This window comes from Colobus angolensis, unplaced genomic scaffold (assembly GCF_000951035.1).
Source record: "Colobus angolensis palliatus isolate OR3802 unplaced genomic scaffold, Cang.pa_1.0 Scaffold112, whole genome shotgun sequence".
Taxonomy (NCBI): domain Eukaryota; kingdom Metazoa; phylum Chordata; class Mammalia; order Primates; family Cercopithecidae; genus Colobus; species Colobus angolensis.
In genome coordinates this window covers 1,036,807-1,059,020 of record NW_012112253.1, presented here as the reverse complement: position 1 = coordinate 1,059,020, position 22,214 = coordinate 1,036,807, and the positions used below count along the sequence as shown (strand labels likewise).

Here is a 22,214-nt window from a genome sequence, read left to right as displayed (position 1 = left end):
CAGGGCACCGGGGACAGCTGCCTGCGGGGGGAGCGGCCGGGCTGACCTCACCGACAGAAGCGGAGGAGTAGGGGCTTTGGCGAGAGAGCTGGAGGTCTCAGCCAAACTGTCCCGCTGCTATGCCCACAGGGGATAGAGTATTTAGTGATGGAAGAAAAGCCAACTCCTGGGGGTGTGGAGATCTGGACGCTTTCCTTGCCTGCCTAGAAAACCCCACGAAGGGCGTGGGATTTAGAATCAGCAGCCCTCACTCCAGACCTGCTCTTGCACAAACGCGCTGCGTAACAATCTGGGACAACCCTGAAACACTGGGCCTCGGGTCGCGCTGGTTCACCAGAGCACTGGGTTGCTCCAGGTCATCTGAGCACCTGGTGCCACTCGGGAGGAGAGGCCAGCCTTGCGGGAGGCCACGATCCAGCACCCAGGCCGTTCAGCAAAAGCGACAGTCATTTACTAAGCGGCCATGATGGGCAGAGCACTCGCTGGGTGCAGAAGGAGCAGAGGGAAACGACGGGGGCCTTTTGCCCTCCCTGAGCTTCCACTTTAGAAGGGGTTCACAGTGAGGGTCTGTGGACCCGGAAAGGCTAACAGGCTTCAAAAGTTTCCTGAACATCCTAAAATTGTACACACAATTGGATATGTGTGTGTTAATTTTTCTGAGGACAAAATTCAAAACTTTTACCAGATTTCCAAAGAGGTTAGGGAACAACAGTAAAAAGCTTTCTCTCCATAGATATTACAGAAAAGACCGCAATGGATGAGGAGTTAAATTCTGATTGCGTGGAGTGACAGCAGAAATAGGGAAAGAATATGTTGTGAAAGGTGATCATGCAAATTGGATTATTGTTTTTACACCCAACTAAAACAGAGCTGAGAAGCCAAGAAGAAAAAGCACTCTGGGCATATAACATTACTCCAAAAATATAATTCTCTACAACTCCGACTACTAAAAATGTCTACTACAACTAAAACCAGTTTTATCTAATAACTACTAAAATGACTCTAAAACTAGCTTTACCCACAACTGTCACTCACCCATCATAACTTGCCAACTCTCCAAAATCTTGCTAATACTAATAAATTTTCTTGTAAAATACCCCTAACATTTCTCCTTTTTATTACAAAACTGCCAACCTTCTCTTTATTCTTCAAACATACCAACTCTCTCTCTCTCTCTCTCTCTATATATATATATATATATATCCCAAATTACAATTCTTATATCCCAATAAAACATTAGATTTTAAAATTCTTTTGAGGCTGGGCATGGTGGCTCACGCCTGTAATCCCAGCACTTTGGGAGTCTGAGGCAGGCAGATTACTTGAGGTCAGGAGTTCGAGACCAGCCTGGCCAACATGGTGAAACCCCGTATCTATTAAAAACACAAAAATTAGCTGGGCGTGGTGGCGTGCACCGGTAATCCCAGCTACTTAGGTGGCTGAGGCATGAGGATCACTTGAACCCAGGAGCCTGAGGTTGCAGTGAGCTGAGATCACACCACTGCACTCCAGCCTGGGTGACAGAGTGAAACTCTGTCTAAAAAAAAAAAAAAAAAAAAATTCTCTTTTCATTTGCAACAGCATGGATGGAACCCGAGGTCATTATCTTAAGTGTAATAAGCAGGCACAAAAAGACAAATATCGCATGTTCTCACTTATTTGTGGGAGCTAAAAATTTGATCACATGGAGGAAGAGAGTGCAAAAATGGGAAAAACAGATAACAGAGACTGGAAAGGGTGAGTGTGGGAGCAGGGAGGATGAACAAAAGTGGGTTAAAGGGTACAAGCATACAGTAAGAAGGAATAAATTTAATGTTTGATAGCAGAGTAGGGTGACTATAGTTAACAAAAATGTACTATATTCAGGTGATAGACACCCTAAATGCCCTGACTCGATCACTATGCACTATATACACATAACAAAATGTCACATACACCCCACAAATTTGTACAAATAAAAAATAAAAATAGGTTATCTATAGATTCAATGCCATCCCCATCAAGCTACCAATGAGTTTCTTCACAGAATTGGAAAAAACTGCTTTAAAGTTCATATGGAACCAAAAAAGAGCCCGCATTGCCAAGACAATCCTAAGTCAAAAGGACAAAGTTGGAGGCGTCACGCTACCTGACTTCAAACTATACTACAAGGCTACAGTAACCAAAACAGCATGGTACTGGTACCAAAACAGAGCTATAGACCAATGGAACAGAACAGAGTCCTCAGAAATAATACCACACATCTACAGCCGTCTGATCTTTGATAAACCTGAGAGAAACAAGAAATGGGGAAAGGATTCCCTATTTAATAAATGGTGCTGGGAAAATTGGCTAGCCATAAGTAGAAAGCTGAAACTGGATCCTTTCCTTACGCCTTATACGAAGATTAATTCAAGATGGATTAGAGACTTAAATGTTAGACCTAATACCATAAAAACCCTAGAAGAAAATCTAGGTAGTACCATTCAGGACATAGGCATGGGCAAGGACTTCATGTCTAAAACACCAAAAGCAACGGCAGCAAAAGCCAAAATTGACAAATGGGATCTCATTAAACTAAAGAGCTTCTGCACAGCAAAAGAAACTACCATCAGAGTGAACAGGAAACCTACAGAATGGGAGAAAATTTTTGCAATCTACTCGTCTGACAAAGGGCTAATATCCAGAATCTACAAAGAACTCAAACAAATATACAAGAAAAAAACAAACAACCCCATCAAAAAGTGGGCAAAGGATATGAACAGACATTTCTCAAAAGAAGACATTCATACAGCCAACAGACACATGAAAAAATGCTCATCATCACTCGCCATCAGAGAAATGCAAATCAAAACCACAATGAGATACCATCTCACACCAGTTAGAATGGCCATCATTAAAAAATCAGGAAACAACAAGTGTTGGAGAGGATGTGGAGAAATAGGAACACTTTTACACTGTTGGTGGGATTGTAAACTAGTTCAACCATTATGGAAAACAGTATGGCGATTCCTCAAGGATCTAGAACTAGATGTACCATATGACCCAGCCATCCCACTACTGGGTATATACCCAAAGGATTATAAATTACTCTACTACAAAGACACATGCACACGTATGTTTATTGCGGCACTATTCACAATAGCAAAGACTTGGAATCAACCCAAATGTCCATCTGTGACAGACTGGATTAAGAAAATGTGGCACATATACACCATGGAATACTATGCAGCCATAAAAAAGGATGAGTTTGCGTCCTTTGTAGGGACATGGATGCAGCTGGAAACCATCATTCTTAGCAAACTATCACAAGAAGAGAAAACCAAACACCGCATGTTCTCACTCATAGGTGGGAACTGAACAATGAGATCACTTGGACTCGGGAAGGGGAACATCACACACTGGGCTTATCATGGGGAGGGGGGAGGGGGGAGGGATTGCATTGGGGAGTTATACCTGATATAAATGATGAATTGATGGGTGCTGACGAGTTGATGGGTGCAGCACACCAACATTGCACAAGTATACATATGTAACAAACCTGCACGTTATGCACATGTACCCTAGAACTTAAAGTATAATAAAAAAAATAAAAAATAAAAATAAAAATAAAAATTTATCTCTATATTTTTATTTTGACTTCAACACAATCATTCTTGGCCAAGTTCACACAGCCAGTAGAGGCAAACTGGGACAGAAGTTTGGTCTCCCAGCTCTCAGGCTAAACCCACCTCATCTTTGTGCTGCCTCTCTGAAGGGATGAATAAAACAGGCTTTGGATTGATTTTTTTCTTCTTTTTTCTTTTTTTTTTTTGAGACACAGTTTCACTCTGCCTCCCAGACTGGTGTGCAGTGGTGCGATATCGGCTCACTGCAATCTCCACCTCCCAGGTTCAAGTGATTCTCATGTCTCAACCTCCTGAGTAGCTGAGATTACAGGTGCACGCCACCAAGTCTGGCTAATTTTTCTATTTTTAGTAGAGACAGTGTTTCGCCATGTTGGCCAGGCTAATCTCAAACTCTCGACCTCAAGTGATCCACCCACCTCAGCCTCGCAAAGTGCTGGGATTACAGGCGTGAGCCACTGTGCTTGGCCTTGTTTTTCTTTTTAAATGTAAATGCATAGCACAGTTGGCTCACAGACATACACCTCACAAAAATGAATAACATAATGGCAGCTAACATTTGAAAAACTGAAAACATAGTTTAGGATAGTACAAAATTACATTCTTAGAAAAAAATGTAACAAAAGATTGGCAAGATCTGTATGCTGAAAACATAAAACATTGCTGAAAGAAATTGAACAAGACCTAAATAAGTGGGAAGACATCCATCTTCATGGATTAGAAGACTTAGTCCTGTTAAGATGTCAGTTCTCTTTGATTTTATCTATAGATTCAATTTAATCCCAACTATGATTCCAATAGGGTCATTTTTTGGGGAAAGAAATTGACAAGCTGATTCTTAAATTTATATGGAAATTTGAAAGACCTAGAATAGCCAAACCAATCTTGAAAATGAAGAGAGTTGGAGAATGTACACTACCTGATTTCAAGACTTTGGCAGGATGGAGTTGGAAGCCATTATCCTTCCAAAAAACAAACTATAAAGCTATAGTAATCAAGACAGTATGGTACTGGGTATAGACAAATGGCTCCAAGGGACAGAATAGAGGGTTGAAAAATAGACCTGTGCTTGTACATCCAATTGATTTTTGACAAGGGAGCCAAAGCAGTACAATGGGAAAAGCAAAGTCTTTTCAGTAAATAGTGCTGGAACAACTGGACACCCTCATTTAATAAAAAGCAGCCCGGACCCCTACTTTTCACCATACACAAATATTATCTTGAGATGGCATACACATGTTCATTACAGCACTATTTACAATAGCAAAGTCATAGAATCAACCCAAATGCCCATCAGTGATAGACCGGATAAAGAAAATGTGGTGGCTGGGTGCCGTGGCTCATGCCTATAATCCCAGCACTTTGGGAGGCCAAGGCAGTTGGATCACCTGAGGCCAGGAGTTCAAGACCAGCCAGGAGAACATGGTGAAACCCCATCTCTACTAAAAATACAAAAAATTAGCCTGGCATGGTGGTGGGCACCTGTAATCTCAGCTGTTACGAAGGCTGAGGCAGGAGAATCGCTTGAACCTGGGAGGCAGAGGTTGTAGTGAGCCGAGGTAGTATCACTGTGATCCAGCCTAGTCAACAAGAGCAAAACTCTGTCTCAAAAAAAAAAAAGAAAGAAAGAAAAAGAAAATGTGGTACATATACACCATAGGATACTATGCAGTCATAAAAAGGAATAAGATTATCTCTTTGCAGGGACATGGATGAAGGTGGAAGCCATTATCCTCAGCAAACTAACACAGGAACAGAAAACCAAATACCACATGCTCTCACTTATAAGTGGGAGCTGATTGATGAGAACACATGGACATATGAGGGGAACAACACACACTGGGCACCTGTGGTGAAAGAGGGTGGGGAAAGAGCAAAAGGAAGAATGGTTAATGGATGCTGGGCTTAATACCTGGATGATGGGATGATCTGTTCAGTAAATCCCCATGGCACATGTTTACCTATGCAACAAACCAGCACATCCTGCTCATGTACCTCTGAACTTGAAAAAAAGTTTAAAAAAAAAGAAAAAATAATTGAGACGAATCATGGACCTAAACATAAAGGCTAAAACTATGAAGCTTCTAGGAAATCATATGGGAGACTATCTTCATGACTTGAGAGTAAGCAAAGGTTTCTTACATGGGACATAGAAAACAATAACCAGGAAAGGAAAAATTGCTAAATTAGGCTTCATCAAAATTTAAAAACTTCTGCTCCTCAAAAGACACCATTTAAAGTTAAATAGGCAAATTATAGACCACAATAACATATTTTCAAAACATATCTGAAAATGAATGGTATCTACAATATAAAAACTCACATAACTCCATAATAAAAAGACAAACAATCCAGTTGAAAATGAGCAGGCTGGGCATGGTGACTCACACCAAAGTAATCCCAGCACTTTGGAAGGTCAAGGTGGTGGATCCATTGAGCCTAGGAGTTTGAGACCAGCGTGGGAAACATACAGACCCTGTCTCTAACAAAAAGTTTAAAAAATTAGCTGGGCATGGTGGTGCACACCTGTAGTCCCAGTTACTCAGGAAGCTGAGAAGTGGGAGGATGGCTTGAGCCCAGGAGGTCAAGGCTTCAATGAGCTGCGATTGCACCACTGCACTCCACTGGCCTCGGTGACAGAGCAAGACCCTGCCTCAAAAAAAACAAAACAGAAGGAAGGAAGGAAGGAAGGAACGAAGGAAGGAAGGAAAGAAGGAAGGAAGGAGCAAGGGAAGGGAAGGGAGAAAGAAAGAAAGAGAGAAAGAGAACAAAAGAGAGAGGGCAAAGATTTGAACAGCAAAATATATTCAAAAAGCTCAATGTCATTAGTCATCAGGGATATGCAAATTAAAACCACAATGAGATACCACTATGCTCTCACCAGAATAGCTAAAATTGTAAGACCAACACTACTTGATGAGGAAATGGAGCAACCAGAATGTTCATACCTTATTGGTTAGAGTGCAAAATGGTCCAATCACTTTGGAAACAGGTCTGGTGGTTTCTTGTAAAACTAAATGTATACCTACCCTGTGACACAAAATTCCATTCTTTTATCTACCCAAGATAAATATGTCCGAAAAGGTATCCAAGAATGTTCATAGCAGCCTTTTTCATATTTCCAAACTGTAAATAGCCCAAGTATCCATCCACAGGAGAATGAATAAACCAACTGTGGTACGGTAACTACTCAACAATAAAAAGGAAGGACCGATTGATTTGTGAAAAGACTGATAGCAATCTCAGAAAAGATGCTGAGTGAAAGAAACTTTGTACAAAAATGATTCCATTTATATGCTGTTCTAAGATACAGTGAATAAAAAATCAGAAGAGTGGATCATGGGCATAGGGTAGACAGCAAGTTTCACCGTGGATGGGGCATAGGAATTAGTTTGGTGGTTCTATATCTCACTGGAGTTTTCATTACACAGTTGTTGTATTTGTCAGAACTTATCAAGCAGTCCATTTAAGATATGTGTATCTTACTTTATATATATTTTACCTAAAAAAACTACAAACAATACTGAACCTTAGTCCATACTATGCATGCTACAGTATTTAAGAATGAAGTGTACTGATGTTTGCAATATGCTTTGAAATGCATTAAAAATGAATGAACAGTTGGATAGAAAAGTAAGAGAAATTTTGGAAGTATTAATGGTGCGACCTGAGTGGTAGGCATATGACTATAGATGGTTCAATTCTTTCAACTTTAGTGTATGTTTGAAATTTTTCGTAACAAAATGTTGGGAGAAAAGGTGAGTCCTAATGTCTATACTCTAAATGCAAGGCTTGCCATATGACACAAGGTATAAGCTCTTGCCACCAAAGCTGAAAAATCCTGCTCTGTAGAAAGGCAAAGGCAAGCTGCTTACAGAGCAAAGGCCTTAATACCAATCCAGGGTCTTTACAACTCACGCTAAGCCATGACTTGCTCCTTTTCAAAGGCAATCATTCTAAAAATCCAAGTAAATGGATGACCATCACACACAATCTGTATCATTCCTGAGATGCCAACACAGAATTGCTGTGTCTGAGTGGAGATTATTGTGTCTTGGCTGTGTGCTTTTGAAAAGAGGAATTGGGAAAAGGCTTGGTGTGTAAGCAGTTATACATGTGAATAAGGCAGCTTCACTTCCCAACACACATTAAGAGTCACCATTAATTATTTACAGGCAGAGCCCCTGAGATATCTGAGAGCAGGCCAGAGGGAGAAAGGCCATTAGCAGGGCCCAGAAGGAGTAGAATCAACTGCAGTCATCCCTCAGATGGGAGCACTTAATTATGTCATTGCTTGTCTTTCAGAATTAAACAAATACCCGCTTATCCAGTAAAAGACATATACAGGTGTGTGTATGTGTGAATGCACAAGCAGGTACGAAGTAGCTTCCTTTGTCCACGTTAGGAACATATATACAAACAGCTAAACCTTTAAGCCCAAGTTAAGGGACATTGTGAAGGTGGAACTTTTAAGGGACATTGTGAAGGTGGAACTTAGGGCGTATGTAGGCCATAAGGTGCCTGTGAGATTACAGGGTGATTTAACTTAATTTTTCAATCATGCCTTGTGTGTGGAGTAAACGACGTAATAAGAATCTAGAACCTGCTCAGTTCTCTTTACATTATTAAAATGTTGTGGTGTTTATCTGTTTTGACTCTGACTTTCTTAAGTTGCAGGGGTGACACCATATCCACTCTCACTGACCCTGTGGGCTGAGGGTCTGGTCCAACCAATCAAGTTGTTGGAAGGACATTAGGAAAAGATACCAGTTAATACATATGCATTTAATTTAATCTGCCAATCTCATTTAATTTCCTGAAATTATACAGAGAATGGTTAACATTTATTTAAATAGAAAGAAAAAGGACCAAAATGCTTTGACCATAATGAGTATTATGCATGGGCCACGGGGGAATTCATGACAGAACTAGAAAAGAGTTTTCTTCTTTATTTCCCAAGACCTGCATAATGGGAATATATGACCGTTTCATTCAAAACTTTAAAGAAACTACAAAAGTAATAAAAGAACACATTCTTACTGAGAAAAATTAAATAGTTCAGCTATAAATATAAAGGCAAAAGCTCCTCCTTACCATCACAGAAAACAATAACAAGGAAAGGAAAAATTGCTAAATTAGGCTTCATCAAAATTTAGAACTTCTGCACCTTTTCCTAGAGATAATATTTATTTAGTCATTTTTTTTCTCCAAAATACTATTCTTTTGTATTTGAAAACTGGCGACTTTTGATTTAAACTTAAAATGTAGGAAATGCATTTATACCATTTGAGATTATTCAGTTACTTGTGCTTATTCATCAACTATTGTCCATAATTATATTCTTTCATACAGTAAAATATCTCAGTTCTAAATATTTTCCTCATAAAGATTTCAAATTCATATTAGAAAATAAAATGGGGCATTCTATTTCAATAACACATTAATGTCCCAAGAAAGTAGCTAGAGCAAGTAGGCAAATAATAGTAGAACATTGCTATAATGTAGTTTCAAATTTTAGAAAATCCTTTTTGTTCTCTAAATTATAATTTATGTCATTACTTTCATATACGGTGATGACAATTTCCAGATTTCTAGGCATCTAACTTGCCTTTAATGCAAAGTGAATACATTCCAATTAAGTATTTAATGAAGTAAAGGAGGAGAAGTATAAATGAATAGCACCAGGGAAATTTTTTTTTCAGGTTTGGTTGGTGTTGCTAGTTTGATTTTTAAAGGCAGTGGTTAGAAGTAGGAACTGGTAAGGGAAGATGAAATTATAAATGCAGTGAATAGCCAGGGTTATGGAATCAGCACATATGGTGCCATTCAAGATGACAAGAAACATTTACAATGAGCTCTCAGCTTGTAAGTGAACATATTTCTGGCTGCTGGTAAGTGATAGTCTTCACTGTGCACTGGCATTTCAATGTGCTGGCCACAGATGGTAAGTTAAAGTTCCTATGTAAAGAAGCATTTGGTTAGAAAAAACATAAAATGTTTAAAAACCTGTAGGACCTGAAAACCATTTAGTTCTTCATAATTGCTTTCAATTTAATATACTATTTTTAAATAAATACCTTCAGTGATACTGTGTGTTTCACAGTCAGCCTTTCAAGGAGAAATGATTTTAGCTGCCAATAATTCAGTCTTTAAACATCATTTCCATAATTCATGTTTCAGAAAAAACAAATTATTTTAATTACAAAATCTAACAGAAATTATTTTTCTTTTTCAGTATTCTGAAAGAATAATAAAACAGAATTCCATGAATATGACAGAGTAATGCTGGCCGTGAAAACCGTGTCCCTGATGGCCGGCAGCTCACTGTTCTGCAGGTACACCTCTAAAGAGACTGCCCCCGTCTGTCCATCCCCGGTTCTGTCTGTCCTTATGTTCCAAGTAGACAGTCTTACCTTTTGTTCCAGAGCAATAATTGTTAAGCCATCTCTCCTGCCCCAATAATTGGAATAAAATTCTCTCTTTACTGTCTTTTTTCCTACAAATCTAGGACAACAGAGAAAATGAAATAAAAAAAATGGCTTTAACTCTGTAAGTTCTAAATGTTGGCCGTGTGTATGTGTGTGTGTGTGTGTGTGTGTATTTCTCTCCTCTCCGCCAAGGAAAACACTTAGAATAAAAGGCAAATGCTTTCAGTCAATTCGAAGTGTGTGACATCCTCTGTTAATCTTAGAAAAGACACTGCCATTTTATTTGCACATCCATGACATTTTTTATTGCATTTGCCTCCGTCAATAGAGCAGCAAAAAGTGAAAATGATCTACTAGCCCACAGCTCGCTGAAGAACAAGCAAAACGAAGCTTAGGACGCTACTGACCTGGTCATAGTTGTTTAACGACCTTCTTGTGCCACTGAGTCCCCATGTGGCTAAAGCACCAGGGAAAGAGGGCTGGCCTTCCTGGGAGGTGACACCCTCCTGGCACTTTGGGGGCTCGCCCTCTGTTGCCCTAGTTTTGCCAGCCTTCCACAGGAAGGATGCTTCTTTCTTTGCCAGATATCACTCTAGTGTTTTAGCAGCAGCAGCCGTTTACATCTCTGGGTCACATTACAGTGAAATCCAACCCTTGATGTCTTCAGGAAAATTGTGGAGGTTGGGGGTGTGCAGAGGAGGGAGGGCCACCCAGCCCCAGGGTGATCCGCAGTGGTAATTCCTCTCCAGATGGCGGGTGCTCAGGGCCATTGCACCCATCACCCAGGCCCTCCACCTGCATCAGACAGGAAAGCAAAAGCCAGGGCCGGGCTCTGCGGGCTCTCACTACCAACTCTGGCTCACAGGCCAGCATTTCTCATTGCAGAAATGCTTCATGGCATAGATTACTCTTTTGTGGATATCCTCACCAAATCACTAGGAATTTTGTTAATAAAAGGGAGATGGATGGTTTTACATATAGACGGGTTGGTCCCATGGGGGAAAATTGCATGGAAAAGTGCTATTTGCTTTAGTAATAAAAATATAATTAATCACAAGATGCTATGTTATGTCCACCTGACACAGTAAAACATTGACAGGCTTATAACATTCCTTGCTGGTGTCAGTGTGGGGAAATGGGTGCATCCTCTCGTCCATTTGCCATGGTGGGAGACCTTGCCAACCGGATGGTCATTTCAGAAAGCAACGGGACAGTATTACATAACAAAAGAGGGAGGTCAGCCTGTTCTCCCACGATTTTCTCTTCTAGGCATTTCCCTGCAAAAATGACATGGCACACACTAAAAGACCACTCCTGAGCCAGGACTTCAGCAACGGCCCTGCCATAACCGAGGTAAGAGCAGCTCTCCAGACAATCGGCCCAGGCCAAGAATTAGGGTGTGGTGTAGAGCAGGGTGGTGCCCAAGGGCCAGCACAGGCCTGGGGACTGAACTCACATCACTTAACTGAACGTTCATAGCAGCGCTAGGAAGGGGGTGACTCTGCTGCCATTTTGCAGAGGAACAAAGCAAAGACAGTGACACAGGTTCACAAAACAACAGTGCTGGCAATGAGCAGCTGGAGTGGAAGCAGTGAGTCCTGACCCTGGCGCCCACAGAATCGCTGCTACTCGGCTTTCTAAGTTAGTACCTGCTGGTAGTTCAGAATAAGGGGCTTGGATGCAGCCATTAGAATCTATGACAATGAAGACTAGGGAGAAGTGTGAAAAAATGCTTACCAGATATCAAGCTAAAAGTAGAACGTAGGATAGAGGCCGTGACAAATCACAGGAAAAACACAGAACACAGATGGACACCATTTAAAAATATGCAAAATGGGCTGGGCGTGGTGGCTCATGCCTGTAATCTCAGCACTTTGGGAGGCTGAGGCCGGCAGATTACCTGAGGTCGGGAGTTTGAGACCAGCCTGGCCAACATGGGGAAACCCTGTCTCTACTGAAAATACAAAATTAGCCAGATGTGGTGGTGCTTGCCTGTAATCCCAGTTACTCAGGAGGCTGAGGCAGGAGAATTGCTTGAACCTGGGAGGTAGAGGTTGCGGTGAGCCAAGATCGTGCCATTGCACCCCAGCCTGGGCAATAAGAGCGAAACTCTGTCTCAAAAAACAAAAAACAAAAAACAAACAAACAAGCAAAAAATATATATATATATGTATAGCAAATTGAAAGAATTTATTCTAGGTTCTCCAATTATTTGTGATTAATATCCTTTGAAAAAAGGTTCCTAATGAGTCTATGAGTATAGATAATACATAGAGTCTATTATTTTTGTTTGTAAAACCTGAACCTGATGCTCTTTTCTCCTCCCTCTCCCTGTCTCTGTTTAGAAAGAAGATCTGAAGGACACACAAAAATTACAGCAGCTGTCCCCTTCAGCAGATGAAATGGCTGGAGTTTTAAAATTTTATTTATTTATTTATTTAAGACAAGGTCTCACCCTGTCACCCAGGCCGGAGTGCAGTGGTGTGATCTCGGCTCACTGCAACCTCTGCCTCCCAGGTTCAATAAATTCTTGTGCTTCAGCCTCCGAAGTAACTGGGATTACAGGTGTCCGCCACCACGCCCAGCTGATTTTTGTATTTTTAATAGAGACAGGGTTTCACCACATTGGCCAGGCTGGTCTCAAACTCCTGACCTCAAGTGATCCACCCGCCTTGGCCTCCCAAAGTGCTGGGATTACAGGCATGAACCACCATGCCCAGCCTGGAATTTTAAAAATATTTCTATTTTTCTGTGTTTTTCAATATCTTTTTTTTTTCTTGCACTGAACTTGTATTGCTGTTGAAGTTAAGAAAAAAAATATTAAAAGATGAAGCATGTACAGCGAAATGTTAACTATGTTTCACCCTGGCTTAGTGAACCTGTTCTTCAGTGGTATTATTTATACTGAAGCAACTCTTTGCTCTCAATCTACCAAATCTTGACTTAGTTGCTCTAGAAAAAAGAACGGAGAGTAAGAAAGTCTCATTGAACAATAATTGGCACAGGTGTCCGCAGATGTTAAAAGATAAAATAAAATGGTTTATAATAATATTTCATGTATTGATTATTGGTGCCATTTATTGAGTCCTGCCGGATGCTGTAGAAAGTGTCCTGCGTGCATTTGACTTCCTCCCAACACCCATACAAGGTTGGGCTTCTCATTATCACTCACCACAAGGTAACCAGTGCCCTGGGTGGTTAGAGAAACTGCCCCCACACAGCTCCCAACAGCAGAGCTGAGATGTGGACCCCCAGCAACTGCCATCAAAGCTCAACCTCTGCTTCCTAGCCTGTGTGTTCCCAACTGCTTTTTTTTTCTTTTTTTTAAACGGAGTCTTGTTCTGTTGTCAGGCTGGAGTGCAGTGGTGCAACCTTGGCTTACTACAACCTCCACCTCCCAGATTCAAGGGATTCTCCTGCCTCAGCCTCCCAAGTAGCTGGGATTACAGGCATACACCACCAGCCCAGCTAATTTTTGTATTTTTAGTAGAGATGGAGTTTCACCATGTTGGCCAGTATGGTCTCCATCTCTTGACCTCATGATCTGCCCACCTCGACCTCCCAAAGTGCTGGGATTACAGGTGTAAGCCACCACACCCAGCCCCTAACTGCTATGGTTTTAATGTCCCCTCCAAAATTCATGTTGAAACTTAATCCCCATTGTAATAGTATTAGAAGTTGAGGCCTTTGGGACATGATCAAGATTAGATAAGGTCATCAGGGTGGGGACCCTGTAATGAGACTGGTGGCTTTATAAGAATAGGAAGAGAGACCTGAGCCAGCACACTCACGTCCCTTGCCATGTGATGTCTGATGCCACCTCAGGACTCTACGGTGAGTCCCCACCAGCAAGAAGCCCTCACCCTCACCAGATGCAGCCCCTCACCCATAGACTTCCCAGCCTCCAGAACTGTAAGAAACAAATTCATTTTCTTTATAAATTACCCAGTCTCCAGCATCCAGTTATAGCAACAGAAAACAAACTAAGACAACAGCCAAACATGAGACTCTTATTCAGCACTTAACATGCGTGGCAGAAACGTGGAAACTAAAACATGAGATGACCCTGTCTCATTAGATGGAAAAAACAGAGAGGAAATGGAAACCAATCCCTCCGTGAATTTTCTGCTGCAGAAGAAGATAAACACAGAAATACAAAGCTCCGAAGATGAATTCTTTCCTAGATTTTGTTCCTCTTGCAAAAATTCATTTATTTATTGCTCATTTGTTCTACAAATATTTAGTACCTCCTACATGCTGAGCTAGACCCTGGGGACACAGCTTGCTGAGACACACAGGAAGAGCTCAAGTGCGCTGCTAGAGTATTTCCAGAGTTTACTTTCAAACATCCGCAACAGAAACCATGCCCTTTACCCAAAAGGGGATGCTTGAGGGGCTTGGGAGAGCCAATAGACAAAAACTGACCTGATAAAAAAAGAAGAACCATCCTTCTGGAAAATTAAAAATCACTCAGTAATACTATAGAAAATGGTAGAATTTAAAGATAAGCACACACACACACACACAGACACACACTCACTCACAGAGTCACACAGAGTCAGTCCTAGTCCGATTTTGGGGAAGATGATCGTGATTATAAATACTGGAGGATCAGGACACCCTTTGACATTGCCATGTGCTTCTGGGAAACTGATTCCAAAAGAAGAGTTCTACACATTTAAAAAGCACAATGCAAAAAAAAAAAAAAAAAAAAAAAAAAGATGCTGATTGAAGCACTGTTTAGTATGGCAAAGAATGGTGATTATGAAAATTATAACATGCACAGACACTAGAACTACACAAACAGGAAAACTGACAAGAAGGAAGCCTCCAAAATGATAACATTGGCTTTTCTATAATGGTGGAATTCAAGGTGAACTTGTCGAAACTCTTTCCTCTATTTTCCAGTTATTTCTCTATTACTACTCTAACAAGAACATTGTTATATTAAAAAACAATGCTTTTCAGGTTAACAAAGTATATTCCTAACTGAATTTAACTTCCTCCTAACAAGAACGGGTGGAAAGAAAGGAAGAAAATGTCTCAATCTGGAAGGAACATTTAGGATGAGGCACCGAGAATTTTCCAATCATGTCATCTACTGAGAACTGTGTTAAAACACGCAGTTACAGAAAGAACTGTACTCTGTACGTTGGAAGACTTGGTTTCAAGTCCCAGTTGTGCTATTTGACGTAGCATGGTGTTTGACAAGTATTTAAGATGTCTGAATATTATCGTCTTCTTGTAAAAGAAAATGGCACATACAAAAGATACTGCACAATGCATAGAAATAAAAAATACATACACAAATAGAAGCGGCAAGTACACAAATGGGGTGATTTCCAGGAGGCCTGGCCCCTTCCTCCCTACTCCAGGTGCCCATGAGGCTGCCAGACTGCACTCTCATTTCCTCTATGGACCAAGGTTCCCTTAGCTTTTGTTCCTGTGTCTGCCTTATCTGGAAGTAGCCCTTACGTCTTCCATGCTTCTCAAACCACAGGGGTACACCCCAGAAAGGACTTGAGAATTTCCCACCGGGCTGCCTCTCCTTTCTCTGCCTGCACGTGGTCTAACCTGGGTCCTGGACTGTCCTCCACAGAGTAGGTCTGCCAGCCTCCTGCTCTGCCCAGTGCTGCCCGCAGGCTGGATTCTGCTTACTCCCTGCCATGGGTGCCTACCTAGGCTGTGTCATTGAAAACCTCTCCACTTCAATTTGTTGATCATCCAGAGCTCTCTGCATATTAATAAGGGAGTCGTCTATGATTTTGCCCATCTACAGTTACAGCATGGCCACAGGGGCACAGAATTCTCCCAGTAAAAGAGGAGAATGATGCCTTCAGGCACTTCTATATTTTCCTTTCCAAGAATGATTTTCTTTTGGCCACTCAGCCCCACATCCCCCTCCAACCCTGCCCTAAAGTCTGGTCACTGCAGCACAACAGTTGTAGGGTTCATATCAAGTCAAAATGTAAACTCTTTCAAGATAATATTTGGGGGCTTTCCAAGTCATAAAAGTATCTGAGACCTTAGTCATACACACTGCCCAGAAATACATGACCCTAAAACGTTGGCAGCAAAGGAAGTCCCAGAGCACAGAGAGCCCGGGAGAGAAACGGAGAAGTGTGACCGCCATGCTGACCCCGCCCTGCTTGCTGGGCCCACCTCCAGGCCCCAGCTCATTTCCGTCCTCTCCACTGCCTCTTCTTCTCTGCTGCAAAAGTGGAGAGGTTGGTGGCACCTGCTTCAGAGGGGTTATTGTGAGGATCAAGTGGATGAAAACACGAGGAGTGCTTAGAACACTGCCTGACCCTGAGAGGCTCTAGATAAATGCTAGCTACTATTATTGTTACTTGAAGTTAAGTTAGAAATTTGGCCCCTGTCTCAAAACTGTGAAGTCTGGGGTTTCTATCTTATTCCTTAGCCATCTGAGATGAATCATGCGTATTCAAATGAATAAGTTAGCGGGTATTGGAATCTTATTTACTTAGCTATGTGTCAGATGTTAGTGAGGCCAAAAAGTGGAAGACAAAAGCCTTGCTTTAGCACCCTTGCTGGGCTCGCTGGGGAGCAGAGGTACAGACGTACCCAAAACACCTGAACATCAACTCCAGACAGGACAGTATATGCCAGTGGACACAGCCAGATACCTGCATGCTGCCCAGCATACAGCTGAAGCTTGGTAAATATTCAGTATACATGTTCATGCCAAAATGAAAGGCCCCAGTTGTTTATTCCAATAATTCCCTTATTTAAAAATGCTGCTTAATACACGACAGAAAAACAACAAATTAAAAAGGAAGATACAAAGAGAGAAAGAACAAAACAAAAGAACTACAGAACAGGCTGGGTGCGGGGGTTCATGTCTGTAATCCCAGATTTTTGGGAGGCTGAGGCGGGCGGATCGCTTGAGGTCAGGAGTTTGAGACCAGCCTGGCCAACATGGTGAAACCCTGTCACACAAATATTAGCCGGGTGTGGTGGTGCATGCTTGTAATCCCAGCTACTCGGGAGGCTCAGGCAGGAGAATCACTTGAACCCGGGAGGCGGAGGTTGCAGTGAGCAGAGATCACGCCACTGTACTCCAGCCTGGGCAACGGAGAATCCGTCTCAACAACAACAACAACAATAACAACAACAACAGCAGCACAGCAGCAGCAACAACAACAACCAACTACAGAACAATCAGAAAAGAATTAACAAATTGGCAAAAGTATATCCTTACTTATCAATAACTACTTTAAATATAAATGGATTGAATTTTCCAATCAAAACACACAGTAGCTGAATAGATTAAAAAAATCCAAGAACCAACAACATGCTACCTATAAGAGATTCACTTTTGCTTTAAAGATACACATAGATGGAAAGTGAAGGAATAAAAAAAGATACTTCATGCAAATAGTAACCAAAAGAGCTAAAGAATGACTATACTTATACCAGACTAAATAGACTTTCAGTCAAAATCTGTCAGAAGTGACAAAGAAGGTCACTATATAATGATAAAGGGGTCAATTCATTAAAAGAGTGTACTAATTTTAAGTATGTATGTACCTAACATTGGAGCATATAAATATGTAAAGCAAATATTAACAGAACTGAAGGGAGAAATATATAGCAATATAATAATAGTAGGGGACTTCAAAACCCCACTTTCAATAATAGACAGATCATCCAGACAGAAAATTAATAAGAAAAGAGTGAATTTGAATAGCACTATAGACCAAATAGACCTAACAGACTTATGCAGAACAATGCCTTCAACAGCAAGAGAATATAATTTTTTCTCAAGCACACGTGGAGCATTCCCCAAGAAATGTCATATATTGGGCCATAAAACAAGTCTTAACATATTTAAGATGATGGAAATAGTATCAAGTTTCTTTTCTGATCATAATGGTGTAAAACTAGAAATCAATAACAAGAAGAAAATTGAAAAATCCACACATATGTAGAATTAAACCACATACTCCTGAACAACCAATGGGTCATAGAAGAAATCAAAAAGGAAATCAGAAAGTATCTTGAGACAAGTGGAAAAGGAAACACAACATACCAAAATTTATGGATACAGCAAAAGCAGTTCTAAGATGAAAGCTGATAGCCAGAAATGCCTACATTAAGCAAAAAGAAATATCTCAATTAGACAAACTAACTTTACACTATAAGGAACTAGAAAAAGAGCAAACTAAGCCCAAACTTAGAAGAAAGAAAATAAATATTAGAACAGAAATAAATGAAATAGAGGCTAAATAGATAATAGAAAAGATCAGGTTGGTCACGGTGGCTCACACCTGCAATCCCAGCACTTTGGGAGGCTGAGGTGGGTGGATCACGAGGTCAGGAGGTCAGCACCAGCCTGGTCAAGATGGTGAAACCCTGTCTCTACTAAAAATACAAAAATTAACCAGGCTTCTTTTGTAATACAGGGATTACAGTTGGGCACCTGTAATCCCAGCTACTCAGGAGGCCGAGGCAGAGAATTGCTTGAACCCGGGAGGTGGAGGTTGCAGTGAGCTAAGATTGTGCCACTGTGCTCCAGCCTGGGGGTGACAGAGTGAGACTCTGTCTCAAACAAAAGCAAAAAGAAAAAAAAAAAAGAAAAGTGAAAGAGTTTTTTTTTTGAAAAAAAAATTGACAAATCGTTAGCTAGACTAAGAAAAAAAACAAAGAGAACTCAAACAAATAAAATTATAAATGAAAGAAGTAGCATTCCAATTGATATAATAGAACTACAAAGTATTATGAGACTACTATAGCAATTATATGCTAACAAATTAGATAACCTAGGAGAAATGGATAAATTCCTAGAAACATACTACCTATCAAAAATAAGTCATACAGAAATAGAAAATCTGAACAGGCCAATAATTATTAAGGAGACTGAGGAAGTAATCAAAAACCTCCTAAAAATAAAAAGCCCAGAACCAGATAGATGGCTTCACAGTGAATTCTACCAAACGTTTAAAGAAGAATGAATGCCAGTCCTTCCTAAACTCTTCCAAATATTGAAGAGAATAAAGACTTTCAAACTTGTTTTACAAGACTAGCAATACCTCCTACCACAGCCAGATAAAAACACCATAAGAAAAGAAAATTACAGACCAATATCCCTGTTGAACTTAGGTGCAAAAATTCTCAAGAGAATACTGGCAAACTGATTTCAACAGCACATTAAAAGGATCATACACTGTTATTAAGCTCAGTTTATCCCTGGGAAGCAAAGATGGTTCAGCATATGCAAATCAACAGACATGATACACCACATTAACAGAATAAATGATAAAAATCATATAACGACTCAATGAATGCAGAAAAAGCATAGACAAGATTCAACATCCTTTCAAAATAAAAATTTTCAACAAGTTAGGTATAGAAGGAATGTACTTTAACATCATAAAGACCATATATCACAAGCCTACAGCTATGATCATACTTAATGGTGAAAACCTGAAAGCATTTTCTCCAAGATCAGGAACAAGACAAGTATGCCTGCTCTTGCCACTTCTACTGGAACTCCTAGCCAGATAAATTAGGCAAGAAAAAGAAATAAAAGGCATCCAAATAAGAAAAGAAGTCAAATGGTCTGTGTTTGCAGATGACATGATCTTATATGCAGAAAACCTAAAGACTCCACCAGTAAACGAGTAGAACTAATAAATAAATTCAGTACTGTTGCAGGACACAAAATCAGCATACAAAACATCGATTGTAGTTCTATGCACCAACAATAAGCTTTTAGAAAAAGAAATTAAGAAAACAATCCCATTTACAATAGCTACAGAAAATACTTAGGAGCAAATTTAACCAAGGAGCAGAAAGATCTATATGCTAAAAACTATAAGACATTGATGAAAGAAATTGAAAAAGACACAAATAAATGGGAAGATATCCCATCTCCATGGATTGGAAGCATTAATACTGTTAAAATGTCCATACTACCCAAAGTGATCCACAGACTCAACGCAATTCCTATCAAAATTCCAATGGCATTTTTCACAAAAATAGAAAAAAAATCCTACAATTTATATGGAACCACAGAAGACCCCCAATAAGCCCAAGCAATCTTGAGAAAGAACACAGCTAGAAGCATCACGCTTCCTGATTTCAAACTATATTACAAATTATAATCAAAACAGTATGGTTCTAATTTTATGCATTGGTCTATGTGTAAAAATAGAGACATAGGCCAATGAAATAGAATGGAGAGTCCAGAAATAAATTTATGAATATACAAATAACTAATCTTTGAGAATGGTACCTAAAATACACAATGGAAAAATAATGGTCTTTTCAATAAATAGTGTTGAAAAAACTGGACATCTACATGCAAGATAATGAAATTGGACCCATATCTTATACCATGCAGAGAAATTAACTAGAAATAAATTAAAGACTTAAAACATCAGAAATGAAAAAACTCCTAGGAGAAAACATATGAAAAATTCTCCTTGACATTAATTAGTCTTGGCAATTATTTTTCCGATATGACACCGAAAGTACAGGCAACCAAAGTGCAAATAAACAAGTGGGACTACATCAAACTAAAACCACAGCAAAGGAAACAATCAACAGAATGAAAAGGCAACCTATGGAATGAGAGAAAATATTTGCAAACCATATATCTGATAAGGAGTTAATATTCAAAATGTGTAAATAACCCATACGACTTAATAGCAAAAAAGCTAAATAACTTGTTTAAAATGGGCAAAGGACCTGAATAAACATTATTCCGAAGAAGACATACAAATAACCAAAGGTACAGGAATAGGTTGTTGGCATCTCTGATCATCAGGGAAATGCAAATTAAAAACACGGATTAGGCTGGGTGCAGTGGCTCACGCCTGTAACCCTAGCACTTTGGGAGGCCGAGGCGGGCAGATCACGAGCTCAGGAGTTCGAGACCAGCCTGGCCAATCTGGTGAAACCCCATCTCTACTAAAAATACAAAAAATTACCTGGGTGTGGTGATATGTGCCTGTAGACCCAGGTACTGGGGAGGCTGAGGCAGAAAATTGCTTGAACCTGGGAGGCGGAGGTTGCAGTGAGCTAAGATTGCACCACTGCACTCCAGCCTGGAGGACAGAGCGAGACTGTGTCTCAAACAACAACAACAACAACAACAGCAACAAAACAAACAAACAAAAAATCCCATGCGTTATTACCTCACACCTGTTAGGGTGACTGTTATAAAAAAGACAAGGATAACACATGTTGATGAGGAGAAGGGGCCACTCATGCACTGTTGATGGGAATGTAAGGTAGCAGCCATTATGGGAAAAAATATGAAGGCTCCTCAAAAAATTAAAAATAGAACTACCATATGATCCAGAAATCCCATTACTGGGTATTTACCCACAGGAAAGGAAATCAGTATCTTGAAGAGATATCTGTAATCCCATATTAACTGTATGTAGCATTATTCACAATAGCCAAGATGTGGAAACAACCTGTGTCCTTTGACAGATGAACGGACACAGAAAATGTGGCTTATACACATATGCATATATATATATATATACACACACACAAAAAATGGAATACTATTCATCATTTAAAAGGAAGTAAATCCTGTCATTTGCAACATGGGTGAACCTGGAGAACATTATGCTAAGTGATTAATAAGCCAGACACAGAAGACAAATACTCTATGATCTCACTTATATGTGGAATCTTAAAAAGTTCAAATTAAAGAAGCCGAGAGTGAACGGTGGTTGCCAAGAGCTGGGGCATAGGAGAAATAGGGAAGTGTTGGTCAAAGGGTACAAACTTTTAGTTATAAGATGAGTAAGTTCTGGGGATCTAATGTACAGCCTCTTGACTATGTAGTTAATAATACTGAATTGTACACTTGAAATTTACTAAAAGAGTAGATCTTACGTGTTGTTAATACACACAGGCACACAAAGGTAATTATGTGAAGTGGTAGATGTGTTCATTAAGCTGATTACAGTAATCATTTTGCAACATTTATGTATATCAAATCATCACATGGTATACATTAAATATATATAATTTTTATTCATCAATTATACCTCAATAAAGCTGTAAAATAAGAAAATTAAAATTCTGCTTAATGAGATTAGCCAACATTCAAATGAGTGGCCTTGGAGTTAATTTTTTTTATTTTTATTTTTATTTTTTTTTTATTATACTTTAAGTTCTAGGGTACATGTGCATAACG

General features: G+C 40.0%; 1 protein-coding gene across 1 annotated transcript in view; it reads right to left on the bottom strand.

The window, feature by feature from the left end:
* LRRK1 (leucine-rich repeat kinase 1) overlaps nt 1-22,214 on the bottom strand; it is a 153,952-nt gene that overhangs the window by 99,524 nt on the left and 32,214 nt on the right. The gene's annotated exons all lie outside the window — the stretch shown is intronic.